The sequence below is a fragment of the Notechis scutatus genome, chromosome 3 (assembly GCF_049901735.1).
Source record: "Notechis scutatus isolate UNSWTSFEM ecotype Mainland chromosome 3, rNotScu1.2, whole genome shotgun sequence".
NCBI classification, from domain to species: domain Eukaryota; kingdom Metazoa; phylum Chordata; class Lepidosauria; order Squamata; family Elapidae; genus Notechis; species Notechis scutatus.
Window position 1 is genome coordinate 190,736,845 of NC_142011.1, and position 15,868 is coordinate 190,752,712.

Genomic DNA, 15,868 nt, shown 5'->3' on the forward strand with positions numbered 1-15,868 from the left:
AATGAAGACAACCACCACAGAAGCCATTATCAAAAAATTAAACAAACTTTTAGCCACGCATGGTCTGCCAGATGTGATAGTATCTGACAATGGACCTCAATTTACTGCATTGGCGTTTGAGCAATACTTGGCAGACCGTGGCATCTGACACGCATTGACATCGCCCGCTCACCCAGCGGCGAACGGGCGGGCTGAACGCATGGTTCAGTTCACAAAGAAAACTATCCAAAAAATCTAACATGGCAACATCCACGAAAAAAATCAACAAAATGCTCCTAATACAACACATCACACCCAACTCCACCACGAACAAATGCCCAGCGGAATTGCTCATGGGCAGAAGACTCCGGTCACCTCTAGACCGTTTGCACCCTACTTACACTCCAGAGAAACCCCCTGGATCTACAAGCTGACACCGAGCCTTCAACGTGGGAGACACCGTTTTCGCTAAAAACTTTACTGGGGACCCACTATGGCTACTGGCAAAGATCACCCAAGTCACCGGCCCCCGCTCCTACCAGCTCCAGACCACCGATGGTAGGAGCTGGAAATGGCACATTGACCAGCTACGATCTAGACTGGCCACTTTTCCCCTCACAGACTCTAACCAAGAAATCAGAGGGGGGAAAAAACCTCAAACTTAGAAAAAGAACCAGTATCTGCGCAAGCAGAACACCCCCACACACACACATTAAATAAAAATCAAACATTAAACCAGCAATACTTACCTACAAACAGGGAACCGAGGCAGACGGGTGCTTCACCTGAAAGTAGCAGCCAGACAAGCTCAACCAGCCCAGAGAATCCAGGCGGGAGCAACAGAGTGGACGACTCGACCAACCTGGATACACCAGGCAGGAGTCTCAGCTATCGGCCCGGCTCACCCTTCCAGGCGGTTCCATCGAGAAGCTTGAGAGCGACGCGGAGCCCGTCCGAACCCGACGACGACCAGAGACATTATGAACTGCGCAAGTCAAGTAGGCAGGTCCGAAGGCCCGCCTACTTACGTGACTACGTTACCCCGCCCCTTGGACGGAACCAAGAGGGGAGGGGTGTTCCATATTAGCAGGCTCGAAACCCTGCGTTCCTATTGGCCCAGACAAGCCGGATCATGATTGGACGGTTTGTACGTTCCTGATTGGCTCATACAGGGTTTGCCACGATTGGCTAAAACCAAGCGCGGCAAACTCAAAGAGTTGTCATTGGCTGCCTAGCCGCGGCCAGCTCTATAAGAGCTGCCGCGCACTAGGGTTTTGTCTCAGAATCTATCTGTAAAATAAAGAGCTGTTGTTCACTACTCGAGCCTCTATTCATGGGACCCACCGACCGAACTTAACAGGTTGTAACTGTGAAAACTGGTCATATGTCACTTTTGTCAGTGCCATTGTAACTTCAAAAGATTGTAAGACTAGGACTACCTGTACTAGTGTTTTACCCAGAGCATGATGTAAAAATAGATGCAAGAAATTTCATGATTGGTTACTATAAAAAGGACTTACTCAGAAGTTGCTGGCATAATTTCATAAATCTTAGCTTTTATTTTATTCGTTTTTACAATAACTTATTCCTGAAATCCCAGGATAATTCTGTGTCTCTTTAATTGGATTTTTACCCTACCTTGCTGGGGAAAAGCTGTGACAGCTGCCAAGAAAACTACATGGCCACATCTACTATGAGTTGAGTTCAATGTAAACCAGACTTAGCTTGACATATAAATACATTCTTTCTATTCAAGAAAATATGAGGCCATTTTAAAATGTCATAAGATATCAAGAACCCTTCAGTGACATCTTAGAAAATATTTTAAAGTCAGTACATTTTTATGGTATAAGGTCACAATACATGGGACTAAAATAGATGAAAGAAAGCATATAGGAATGAAGGAAAATGAATACTAAAGACTTGTAAACTACTGGAAATATTTTCGGTAGTAAAAACTTAACAAATAGTATATTGTCATTTATTGCCTTTATATTCCATATGAATTTGGAAGGTGATTGTGATCAAAAATATTAATACAACACAGATCTTCATATTTCTAAACTTTCACCCCCAGGCTTTTCACTATTCAACTATTTTTGTTTTATTCTACACTATAAAAAGCTATCAGGATTAAGATATTCATATTAAACAAGTAAAGGAAGTATGTTTAAGTTCTGCATGCATAAAATAACTTCACCTGCTTTTTAAAAAAAGTAGCAAGCACCAGGAATAATGTATGCATGCTGTGCTGTTCTTTAAAAACTACAATCATGGGATAATGGGTTGGATCGAGATTTATTCACACTAGGAATTGATCTAACCTAAGTGCCATTTAAGTTTAATTGAGTCTAGATCCACAAGGATTATTTATTTGAGTTCCCCTCCTCAAATGATCTTATGTTTGGTAGTACAGACAGAATAAAAGAATTGATAGTGGTATCAATCTATCTATCAGTGATAGATAGGATATTTAATTTCTAAAAAGTGGAATGAGAATACAAGGCAGAATCTGAAGTTACAGGCAGTCCTCAACATGCAACAATAATTGAGCCTGCCCATTACAATTGTAAGTCATGACAGTCTTAAATCATAAATGACTGACCCAATTCTATGACTTTTGTTTTTGCAGCACTAATTAAATGGACACCACAGATGTTGTGCAGCCATGGTTTGCTATGGGATCAGTTTTGTTAGACATAACTAACTGCTAGTTTTTGGCAAAATAGGCATAAATGCAATCTATGACCAGAAGACACTGTGGATGGCTATAAATGTAGCCATATTGTCAAACATCTGAAGTTCAGTCATGTGACTGCAGGGTGTGCATGACTGTCAGAATTTTCAATTCAGGTTGTAGGTAGCCCTCAGGTAGATCTGTCATAAAAATGAGCAGTTACTAAGCAGCAACTGGTCATAAGTCAAGAACCACCTGTATATTCCTGGTTGATTGACAGGGTTTCTAGGGAAGGTTTTGCTGCATGAAGTTATTTATTATAGGTATATCTACTCAGTGATGGCATCTTTATTCTAGAATAATACTGAAATTATTGGGCAGTCTAGCACTACTATAATGTTTGTAAGCTGCCCAGAGTCATCTCCTGATGAGATGGAATCCTCTGAGGATTTTACTCCTTTGTTGCTAACTATAGGGATGGTGCTCATCTCCATTTCAAGGCCATTGAGCCAGCATTGTCTGAAGATATTTTCACAGTCATGTCACCAGCATGTCATCAAAGAGCATTGTTACTTTCCTACGAAAGTGGTACCTATTTATTTACTCACAAATGCATGCTTTCAAATTGCTAGATTGACAGAAACTGGAATGAGGATGGGAGCTCACCCATCTTGAACCTATAAAATAATGAGGTCAGATTTCTGGCTTTCCAGTGAACAAGTCCAGTGTATTAACCACTAATCCACCATGCCACCCCGGATGAGATGGGTAGCACATATATCCAATAAATAAATAAATAAAATAAATCCCTTTTAGATGTCTGTTGAAGACTTACTATCCAGTTCTTTCTGTAATGAATGGTGAATAAATAGTTTTGCTTTATTTCCACCTCCATTTTATAAAGCTGGAATGTTACATTGCTCTGATTTTCTACATTTATTATTGCATTTTGAAGATATTTATTATAACCCATTTTGAGAAACAATGGTATAAAATGCATTAAACTAATAAACAAATGCTCTGTCCATCTGACACATCTCTGAGGCTATTTTACAGAAAAGTGCCTCTTGAACTTTACAATGTGTGCTGACTTCCCTAATAATTTTATTCCTTACAGCCCTCAGTTGTATGTATCTGACCTTCATGAATTTTCCTTCCCAGCTGAGCATTTACTTTATTTCTTTATTTCTTTGTCAGCTCTTACAAGCTGATATGAAAGTCATAGAAGTCATTGTGGTCATTATCTAAGTATTGACCAGAAGACAATCATCTCTTGAAGTGCTCCTCAGCAGAAGATTTCTTGAGAAATTGGCTTTCATCAAGAACAGGTATCTGAAACACTTGACACACAAATAAAAATAACTGGAAGCAGGGCTTAAAAACAAAATCAATCTTTAGAAACTTTCTATTGTTTTTTTAGAAACTTTCTATTGTTTTTTTTCAAGGAATAGACCTGCAGGCTTGATAGTCTCTTAAATTACCCCCAGTGCTGTTTCTTTTTACAATATGGTATAACAAACAAGCAAACAAATAAAACAGAACTTGAAAAAAATAAGCAATTGTACTCTGGTTAACAATAATACAAGCATAAGAAGTCAGCAGTAATTTGGTGATGATCTCTTGGGATGAAGGATGAGGCAGAGTATCTATATGGAAGGGCCAAAAAAATAAAGTGAGTTTGGTGTAAACCAGAAGACTATGAGCTCTAGTCCTCCTTTAGGCATGGAAATTGGCTGGGTGACTAGGAACCAATCATTCTAATCCGATTATAGGCAGGAAAGCTGGATGGGTATCTTTGAGCCAGTCACTCTCTCTCAGCCCAACCTCCTGACAGCTTGTTGTATGAAAAATAGGAAAAAGAAGGAGTATTATATATCTTTGCTGCCTTAAGTTATTTATAAAATAATGAGGTCAGGATGAAAAATCTAAAATAAAATTAAAAAAAAATAAACCCGCGCCAAAAGAGACAGGGTTTAATCATGCAGTCATAGTTGCTATCTTGACTTTTTTTGAAACAGCCCATGAATGCTCCTGAGACCACTTCAGCTCAGTTATCATTTTATCTATAGCTTGGTAAGAAAGATGCTATTCATTTTAGAGCCAAATTACAATTCAGACTACATATATTTGGTAATCTTTAAAAAAAATCAGTTGTGTATTGTTGAATGAATGAAATTAGTGGTAGAAAAAGAAGATAAACTTATGGGACCAGTGTTAACTTTCTCCCAATACAAATTCTATTTAAGAAAGACAGATGTTTTTTTCCCAGATTACCCACCCACCCCCATTAACTGAATTCTCTCTTCATGTTGAATTCTCTCTTCATGTTTACACTGATTCTCTTAGTTTTCTAGTCAGCTTCCCCACAAAATTCTAATGTTAAAAACTGCATTTATACAAGTCTTTGCAAGATAGTTGCAAAGATGGAGTTATTGTCAGGTACAGTTTGTACTTAATGCATCCTTGATGGAAATATAAATTGATAATAACCTTTTTTGCAATAGAAAAATATCATTTTTGTTATCACTGCAATTTATTGAAATTTATTAATTTTGTTATTTACATTATCTACTCTCAGTTTCAGTGTTTTGCTTAAATTTAAAATAGTTATTGACTGAAAATTTGAGAGTTGCATCCAAGATTTATAGGTGCTTCAGTCATGTTCTGGTCATAATTTCCACTAGTATATGAGGAAGATAGTGATTTGGACTAACCCAACCCTAATGTAAATTTCAAGTTTTCAAAGGAAGAACATATAGTAATTATACATTATATATTTGTATGTAACACAAATGTGGAATGTGCTGTTAGCATAATTACATATAGCATTTAATGGGAACAAAGGGAGAAGATTAGAATAGCCTTACTTCTTCATAAACCTACTCCACATTGTCTTATGATTGATTGAGTGATTGATTTATAAGCCATGATAATAAGTTTTTATTTTAATTCATAAATCACATTTTCTTCCTTCCTACTATCATACTGTGTTCTGTTATATAACTTTCCTAAGTGCAGTCTGGATACAAATACAAATAATATATTTTAACATTTGGGTAATATTATATGAAAATGGAAAGAGAGAGAATATAATATGATCAATTGTGGGTATAATATTTACTCTTGGACCTTCTTCTTCTACAACTGCCACCAGGTGGACAATTTATTTGCAGCAGCTCTTACCTTCAAATTAAAACAGTTCTTCCACTACGTGTTATTCACAGCAATAGCCCAGCAAAGCTGGGGATAGGTTTAAATATTTGGAGTTTAATATCTGATTAGCCTAGAATGCTAACAGCAGCTCACATTTATATTGCAAACTCTCAAGCTTTCCCTAAATCACCTTTTTGTTCATTGTACCCATTTTCATTTTGAAATTAGTCTTTCTTATCTAATTCTGTGCTGTTAATTATCTTTCTTCCCCCTTCTTAATGACTCTGTGTCCTTTTAACCTTTTTTATTTCTCTTTATTTGGTTTAGCCCAATCCTCCAGCAATTTTTAGCAAGGGGGAATTTTAGCAGGAGCAAGAGGAACTTGGATTGGAAAAGTCCAAGAAAGCTAATGTCCATGTTCTGCCAACTGCCTCAGTATCAATTTTCTCAGGACCAGAGAGAAAATATTACCAGATGAATGAGTGAATTCTACTCTATTGTAAGGCTACATTAAAAGAATTGTTGCAAATCTGAAAGCACAAACTCCCACCATCACTTTTAGCTCTGATACTTTAAGCAAATTCTTTTCAGGATTCTTTCTTTGCCTGGTAAGCAGTGACAGGCTCTTTCTTCTATTTGATCAATCTCTAGGCAGCATCTCTTCCTCTTGTCCATCAAGATCATTCCCACATACCCTTACACTTATGAAATTCAGATTCTACTCTATACTTGGCAAAACAATTTGCACTTTAAACTTTCCTAAATTATGTTTTTGACCTTAACTTCGAATAGTTTATTATTGGATTCTCTGTACCAGTTGTCAGGAATCAACCACAAGAAATTATCAGCAGAAATATAGAGGTTATACATGGAAGGTGAACTTTTTGTCTCATACAGGGCCACTCAGAAAAATAAAATGGTCTTATGAACTGGCAGAAGGTAGAGTTTAAGTATTGTCCCTTTACATATCAGCTTAAATATCAGGAGCCCTGGTGGTATAGGAGTTATGATGCAATATTGCAGGTAACTCTGCTCACAGCCTGGAGTTTGGTCCAAACAGGGTCTCAAGTTGAATCAGCCTTCAATCCTTCTGAGGTGGGTAAAATAAGGGCCCAGATTATTGGGGGGCTTTGTATGTATTGTACATTGTAAACTGCCCAGAAAGTGCTGGGGTAGCATATAAGTATATATAAGACTTATTGGTATGTAAGTCTAAATTCTATTTCTATTACTATTAATATCAGCCACAAATTGCTTGGTAATTACCAACTGTTTATAATTGCTGCAATTCTTGAAATACCATATAGGTTTAGTCCCTACATGTGCTGTTCAAATCCCTGGAAATACTTTATCCTAGGTTTTCTATAATATAATTATATACTGTAACTATAATATATTTATATATAGTAGAATGTTATTAGATGTGCAAACTGCCTTTAGAGTATGTGGAGAAACATGAGTCTTTATTGCTGATGCACACTTGATAATTGAGAAAACCAAAGAATATCAAATGAGATCAGTATCTGCTTCATTGATTATAGAAATGACTTTGTGTCAATCAGGCCAAGCTGTGGAAAATACTTCAAAAACTCCATAATTTTTTATTGCCTTGATGAAAAACTTATATATTAGGTCAAAAACTTCCAATACAGACAGAACATAATGAAATAGGCTGGCTCCTGGTTGGCAAAGGACTGAGACAAGGCTTTATATGTTCCTGTTATCTATTCAACCTATACCCCAAATATATATTAAGGGAACCTGGATTGGAAGAAGATATGGTTTTAATGTTGGATGATAGGTGAAAATGCAAAGAATCTCCAAAATCCTAGTAATAAAACTCAAGGAATACAGGACTAAAATTAAATATAAAAAAGATCAAACTAATGTCAACAAATGGAATATTGGCCTTGGAACTGACAATGAAGATATGAAAGCAGAGGATAGTTTCTGCCTTTGAGAATCAATCAACAAGAACAGGCTGCTGAAAAATACACCATAGCCTAGCTTGGAACAACTGTCATGAGAATCTTGGAAACACTGTACAACAATATGAATATATTAAAAATATGTTTTGAAAGTATGTGAAAAGTTATAATAAGGGACTAGCAACAAGGTGAACGGAATTAAAAATAAAAGTCATCCAAATTATTTTGAGATGCAACTGAAGTGATGAAATGCTGGAAGGAATATTTATTTTAGACATTTGCATGGGAATGAGAATGATACGTCTCCAAGAAAAAAAATGAAGCAAAGATGCACATAAGTGCTGAAATAATATAAATGCAAAAATGGTGCTAGGTGTAACTGAAAGACTACATAAACATAAAATGCAGAACATTTGTAAAGAGGATTTATGCTTGGAACGTTGTGTACAGACCAGATAATTAAGAAATGTATGAACCTGATGAATGTCTTCTACATTTGTTGATTTAGAGCAGGGGTGTCAAATGCACATTGTCATGGTGGTGTCACATGACATATCAGGACTTTTCACCCCTTCACTAAACCAGGCTTGGGCATGGCCAGCCCACGTGATGCATCCAGCCCATGGGCTGGGAGTTTGACAACCCTGATTTAGAGAAATAATGTGATGAAATAAGCAGATTTGAATATATAGGTTTTCCATGAGTATGGAATTCATGTTGGTTCCATGAGTATAGAACTCATTCTTCAAGTTGGTTGAAAAATCAGAAAAGAGCAATGTGTGAAGGAAGTAAAGTATGTAAGAAAATAATATGGCTGCTTCATTTCCTTTATTTCTGAGCTTTAACTTTCCTGATGGTTACTCCACAATCTCACTCCTCACTTCAATGGTTTCTTTTCCCTTAAGTTTTGGTTTCCCTTACTGATCACTTTCCCTTAATGTTTCCGTACTTGTACATCTTCAGCTAACTCTTCTTAGCTGGGACATGAAAGGAGCCCTTTGGGTGTCCCCTGCACCACAGTGATATTACTTTCAACCCAAAAATGCCTTGATTGGTGTTTCCAACACAAATGTACCATTGTAGTAGTTAAGTCTTTTTCTACATATGTTAAACAATGGTGAAGTTTTACATGTCTTGAGTGCTTTATACATTGGCTACTGTTGTGGTAGTGTCAGACTCACACTAAGATCAAGCGGTACTGCAGTGAAATATATCCAAGATTTTACTTTAGCATGCCATTTAAATTAAATTAGCATCATAAATTTGGAAAGAGCACAATGTGCAAATTCAAAGCATCTCTGAAAATTTTCTACCTAGAATGTGTTTGACCACACACAGTAAACATAAGCCATGATATCTCCAAGTAAAGGGTTGAACTTGGCATTAAGAAACTGTTCATAATATTCAAATAGATCTTACCTCCATATACTAGAGGCCAACTGTTTCTCAGTTGCTGCTCATAACTTATGGAATCACTTCAGTTTGGAATAAAGGTTCGTACCAGCCCTCTAAATATTTTGGCAAGTGCTTAAAAGAGAACTCTTTTATAGAACATTTTGTGACTTTTGATTTCAGCTATGAAATTTATTTTCTTTCATTATAATCATGGTTATCATTTTTATTCTAAACAGTTTATAATTTTAATTTTAATGATGTTCCCCGTGGATGTTTTAACTGGTTCTATGTTTTATTGGATTGCTGCCAATTGCTGAAAGCCCTGATTGATTTGGCAGGATACAATAAAATAAATATTCAAGTATCCCTTCAGGCACTTGGATGAACACTACTCCTCCCCCCCTCCCGCCAGAAGGCTTAACATACTCAGTTCCTTAAAACTCTCCTCTCAAAAAGTTTCTAGTTTCCTGATCAAGTTTATTGCTTTTAGTTTCAAACTGCCCTAGTCTTGAAAATAATCTCTGTACCTAAGTTTGGATCTCACCAATACAGAAGAAAATGAATTCTTATTGGAAAGTATATTTCTGTTCACTCAGCTAAATATGTATTTATCTTTTCTATAGCCATCTCACTTTAGAGTCTCATACTTAGCTTGTGGCCAACTGCTATTCCAATAACTCTTTTCATGAAAACTTTTACCAAGCTTGGATTACCTTTTCTTTTCCTGATCTTTTTTCCCCAAGAAATGATTTAGCCAGGGAAGCATTTTTGTCTGTTAAATCAATTCTGTAATTTTCAACCTGGTTCTTATTTTGTAACTGTGCACTATTATTTAGAGTAAACTCAGCCTGTTCTACAAATATCTGCAGATCTGATCAGTGTTTTCTTCCTATCTTATCTACAAGATTAATAAAAAGGGGAGGGAAGGAATTAAAATGTAGAAAGAATGAAACCTGTGGCATCCCACTTGAAGTCATTTCAGTTTGATGGGTACTGACTTAGGAGGTCTATTTGATCAATGTTGCAGGAATCCACCAAAAGCATAATTAAATTAGCTTTCTAATCAGAACGTTATGGTTTATTTTTCCAATGCTTGGCAGAAATCAGAACTGAAGGCTACTTCTGCTGACAGCTGATTACCAGCAGTTTCGCAGTTCAAGTCTCACTGGCTTCCATCATTCTGAGGTCTGTAAAATGAAGACCCAGATTTTTGAGGGCAATATGTTGACACTGTTAACTGCTTAATAGAATAGAATAGAATATTTATTGGCTAAATGTGATTGGACACACAAGGAATTTGTCTCGGTGCATATGCTCCCAGTGTAGATAAAAGAAAAGATACATTCGTCAAGTGTCAAGAATCATAAGGTACAACATTTAATAATAGTCATGGAGTAAAATAAGCAATCAAATCATACTAGGAAACAGTCAATAAAAATGGTTAGGATACAAGCAGCAAAGATACAGTCACACAGTCATAAGTGGGAGGAGATGGGTGAAATGAAGGATGGGAGGATTAATAGTAATAGTAATGCAGACTTAGTAAATAGTTTGACAGTGTTGAGGGAATTATTTGTTTAGCAGAGTGATGGCATTCGAGAAAAAACTGTTCTTGTGTCTAGTTGTACTGGTGTGCAGAGCTCTGTAGTGTTGTTTTGAGGGAAGAAGTTGGAACAGTTTATGTCTAGGATGTGAGGGGTCTGTAAATATTTCCACAGCCCTCTTTTTGACTCATGCAGTATACATGTCCTCAATGAAAGGCAGTTGATAGAAATTGTTTTTTTCTGAAGTCCTAATTACTCTCTGAAGTCTGTGTCTGTCTTGTTGGGTTGCAGATCCAAACCAGACAGTTATAGAGGTACAGATGACAGACTCAATTATTCCTCTGTAGAGGGATGTAAAGCACTATGAAGTGGTATATTAGTCTAAGTGCTGTTGCTATTCTCTGAAGGAATTATTTTTGGTTTCTTCTGCTTATTTTACTTTTCCATCCATTGGCATTGTTCATGATTGCATGTATGCATGCATACATACAAAATACATACAATCATTAACAATGTTGATGGATATACAGAATACAGTACATATGCAAGAAGCTAAAAGAACCATACATGACGTATGACGGGTCATTTAGTGACAGTTCAAAGTTATGATGACCCCCCTCCCCCTCCCAAAAAGCTATTTACCACCATCATACATAATACATCCATAATCATGTGACTAGATTTTGGACACTCAGCAACCAGCCTGCTTTTACAGACATTTGTAATGCTCCATGGTCATGTAACCATGATTTATAACGACATTTACTTTCTGTTTCTAACAAAATCCCGCCCATAGTGAACAATGGGTTCACTTAATGACCGCATCATTCACTTAATGACTGCTGCAAAGCAGGTCATAAATCGGGTCCAGTTACATAGTGACCCAGTTTGCAACTTACAACTGTAATTGGAGGATTCATCAATTTCCCCTAAAGTTATCCTATTTTCTAAAAGAAAGAATAAAAAATAAAAAATTCGATTTGCATGAGATTATTTTTCTCAATTTATGATTATTGCTAGAGTTATTGTACTCATGTTGATGACTTTTTATATTAAACTCAAATTTGACTTTGAATAAAAAAATGAGGATACAAAGATTTGTAGCTTTTTCTTAATTAAGCATGAATTTTCAGCATTGTAAGTAATTACTCCATGATCAAAATATCTGCTGATCAGAAAAAAAATCATACAAATCAGGTTAATAGAATAAATGTTACATTGAGTTAAATAAGGTATAAACAGTGTAAAATAAAATAATTAGTTCTGTGATTATTAATTTTTAATTATACTATCAATTGACCTCACTGTTACATTAACTACAATACAACAAAAAGGAATATTTTTTGGTGGGGAAAGAATCTAATTAGAATTCTTTACACAAGCTGAAAATAACAGTCATTCAATACTTATTCAAAAAGTTATTTAAGCCTTTGCCAAAGGTCATAATATAGTAATTTGAATTTATACTAAAATACAAACTAAACCACACTGAAAATTAATGGACAATCGCTTGTGTCTTTATCCTTAATGGAAACACATCTCTTTTTATTAGACTTTGAAACAACTTATTCATTTCATTATTTTTGTTGTTGAGTTAGTGTGATTTGTTTTGTGAAGGTGAAGTGCTAAGACACTGGCCAAGAAATGTAAGTGGCCTAAAAGCACTTCAAGACAGAAGAAGGTTATCTCTAACCTCCTCCACAACTGTTGGCCAAAATGATTTCCCTTTTAAAAATGCCGTGGAAATATATGGATTCAGAAGGAGATATATCAAACTGGTTTTATTAAATAAATGCAGGTCTATATTCCTTGAGTATCTTAGAAACTACAAGTTCAACTTAGGACATCTTGTTTTATTTTATTTTACTTGTTTTATTTTATTATTTTATTTTTTAATCAGTTGGGTCAAAAACAATTGGCGACAGAATAAAAATAATGCAATTTGTATTATATGATTTTCTTGCAAGATAAAGTGAAAGTGTAATTCTATCCATATTTCCTTCCAATGATATTGGTGGACTTACTGATAAGAAATATACACTATTGTAGTGACTATAATGGAGATTATTTCTAAAATAAATATGTTTGTGATAATTATATCTTAGCTATAAAAACTACGCAAGAAATAATGTTTTTGTTCCCTAAAGAATTTCCCAAAGAAGATATTTTGTAGGACATTGTTCATATTTATTTGTCTACAGATACTTCTACTAGATTCATATTTGATCCTGTTTTTCTTCCAGGACTTCGAACTGACAGCACTTTGAGGATTGTTGGACTAAGAAAAAGAGACTACCACTTTACACGTTCCCCATGATAATATATAGTGTTCCTGTTTCAAATATCATATCTGAAAATATGTTTTTCCATGTTAAAATCTATAAGGAATCCTAATGAGCATTATAGTATTTTGAGACAAAAAGTGAACAAATGTTTTAGAAGCAATAAGAGAAAATAAAAAGTAAATAAAGGGAAATAACAGGGCCATAAGCAATAACAACAGATACAAGAGATCAAATGAGATCTCTGACAAGATGGAGCACACAATTGCTGGTTAGGGTGAAAAAAATACAAAATTGCAATAGGCCTATGCCTATGAATGATAATACAATCGCAACTGTTATCTTCACATATTAACTGAAATATCAAAAATGTACCTCTTAATGATACATTTTGAATTTTAAGTTAGCATTAAGATTCATACAGGCTGAAAGCAAGATATCAACTATGATAGCAATAGCAACAGTACTTAGACCTATATACTGCTTCATAGTGCTTTACAGCCCTCTCTAAGGCGCTTACAGAGTCAGCATATTGCCCTCAACAATCTGGGTCCTTGTTTTACCGACCTCGGAAGGATGGAAGGCTGAGTCAACCCTGAACATGGTGAGATTCGAACTGCCAAATTGCAGCCAGCTGGCAGTCAGCAGAAGTAGCATGCAGTAGTGCATTCTAACCACTGCGCGACCGTGGCTCTTATGAGAATGATATGAGAAGCACTTTTATATAAGAATAGTAAATAGATGCTTTGATTAATTTGTTTTCTAATTTGAGAACAATCACTCTCCAGTTCATATTCAATCTTCTTTGTCACTTTTTGACATGAATCTTCTTTCAGACACCTATTTTATGTTTTCTGTTTCCTTTTAAATATATAAATATAGTGCTTTTTCTTGTGTTTTTTTTCTTTTTTTTTCTCATTTCAGCCAACAATAGAAATTGTTACTTCTTGCAATTAAAAAATATCAATACACAGAGAGACAATATTTTTTCTATCCATTTTGTTTATCTATATAATTCTGATTGTATCCCTCAGCCAAATATAGAACAAACATATAGAACATTACAAGAAGATTATTTTATGGAATTATGTCAGAATAAATCTAAAGCAAAGCAAAACATATATATATATTTCTTATGTTTTCGTGGGTATTTATATGTATGGTATTTAGGTTTCTTCGGGTATTTTCCCATGTCTCAATATTTGTGCTTTTATTATAGCAACGTTTCGGCAGAATCTCATCTGCCATCCTCAGGCTTGTGTATTGGGTTCTTTTTAATCTTGTGTGTCAGGCTTAGTAGCCATTTTTTGTTTGAATTTGGTGCTGGGTTTCTGCTTTATTTGAATGGTTTTTTCCTCATCTTGATTGGACAGGACCTAGACTCCTAGCCAATCAAGATGAGGAAAAAACCATTCAAATAAAGCAGAAAGTGAGCACCAAATTCAAACAAAAAATGGCTGCTAAGCCTGACACTCAAGATAAAAAGAACCCAATACACAAGCCTGAGGATGGCAGATGAGATTCTGCCAAACGTCGCTATAATAAAAGCACAAATATTAAGACGTGGAAAATACCCGAAGAAACCTAAATACCATACATACATACATACATACATACATACATACATACAGACAGACACACACACACACACACACACACACATATACATTTGTTTTCTTAAGTTTTCACACACACACACACACATATATACATTTGTTTTCTTAAGTTTTCGATATATATATATATATATATATATATATATATATATATATATATATATATATATATATATATATATATGGAAAATTACTACCTCTAGTGATATGCTAAAGAAGGTGGACTGAAGATAAATCCATAAGAAAGAGTGATATCTTACTATATTTCACCTTGACATGATTATAACAGACTCCACAACAATCCTGCAGAATTCAATAGATGTTCAGCATTTCTCAAACATTTGAACAAGTTGCGGCTTGCATTTGAAGGGACAAAGGTATTTCAAATCATATTTGAGTGTGCTTGTGATATGGATGTTTCTGAGTCTTTAATGTGGATCCTGAATAAGACGATGTTGTGAACACATAGCTTGTAGTTCAAGAGATTTGTCATCCAGTTGTAAGTGATGAGTCTGAGTTAATACAGGAGGCCATAGATTCTAAGATCTTATGGTCTGACCTTGTGAAAGTGCCAAGCCCTAAATCATACTTTATCACATTGTCAGGTTAAAAAGGTCTGAGCAGTGAAGGTTGACCCAGCTCCTTAAGAGGAATGATTATTAACTCCTGTAAGAAGAACATGGATTCTGGGTACTCAAGAGATTTCCTTTTTGAAAGCAATTCTCATCTTCCAGACCTATTTTCCTGTGACACATTGCTTCAGGTACCTCCTTCTCCTTGTCTTCTAATGAGACCTTAGACTTGGCTTTTGGACAGTCATTGGTGAAATGTTCTAGCACCTGACATAAGGAGCGCCTTGAGCTAGTCTCCTGAGCTAGTCTCCTCAAAATTTCTGACGTCAAACTTGCCTGGCTAGCAACTTGCAGAACTTGGCATGATTACAACTTCTTTTTTTAAATCTGATTGAATATGCTTGCTCTTTGAAGAAATGGCAAGCACTAATTGCTGCCTCAGGATTTACAGTACATCCAAAAAAAAAAAAAAAAAGCTCTCAAGCTTGTAATTGCAGATCTTATTGTCTGCATCAATCTCAAGTTTGTCCAGGACAACTTGGCCTTTTTTTTTTTTTTTTTTTTGGTAGCGTCATAAAACCAAGTGCATTCTTTTTTCCCATACATTATCCAGTAGTTGTGGAGGGTAAAAGGGTAATTCTGGGGAAAGATGCAGTTTCTTTAATCAATTGCCAATCAATGTTATATCAGTACTCTGAAGTATCCATTTTTTAACTCCAAAA

General features: G+C 35.5%; 1 protein-coding gene across 1 annotated transcript in view; it reads right to left on the reverse strand.

The window, feature by feature from the left end:
* The window catches only part of CSMD3 (CUB and Sushi multiple domains 3), a 618,612-nt gene that overhangs the window by 282,338 nt on the left and 320,406 nt on the right, over window positions 1–15,868 (reverse strand). The window lies entirely within an intron of this gene.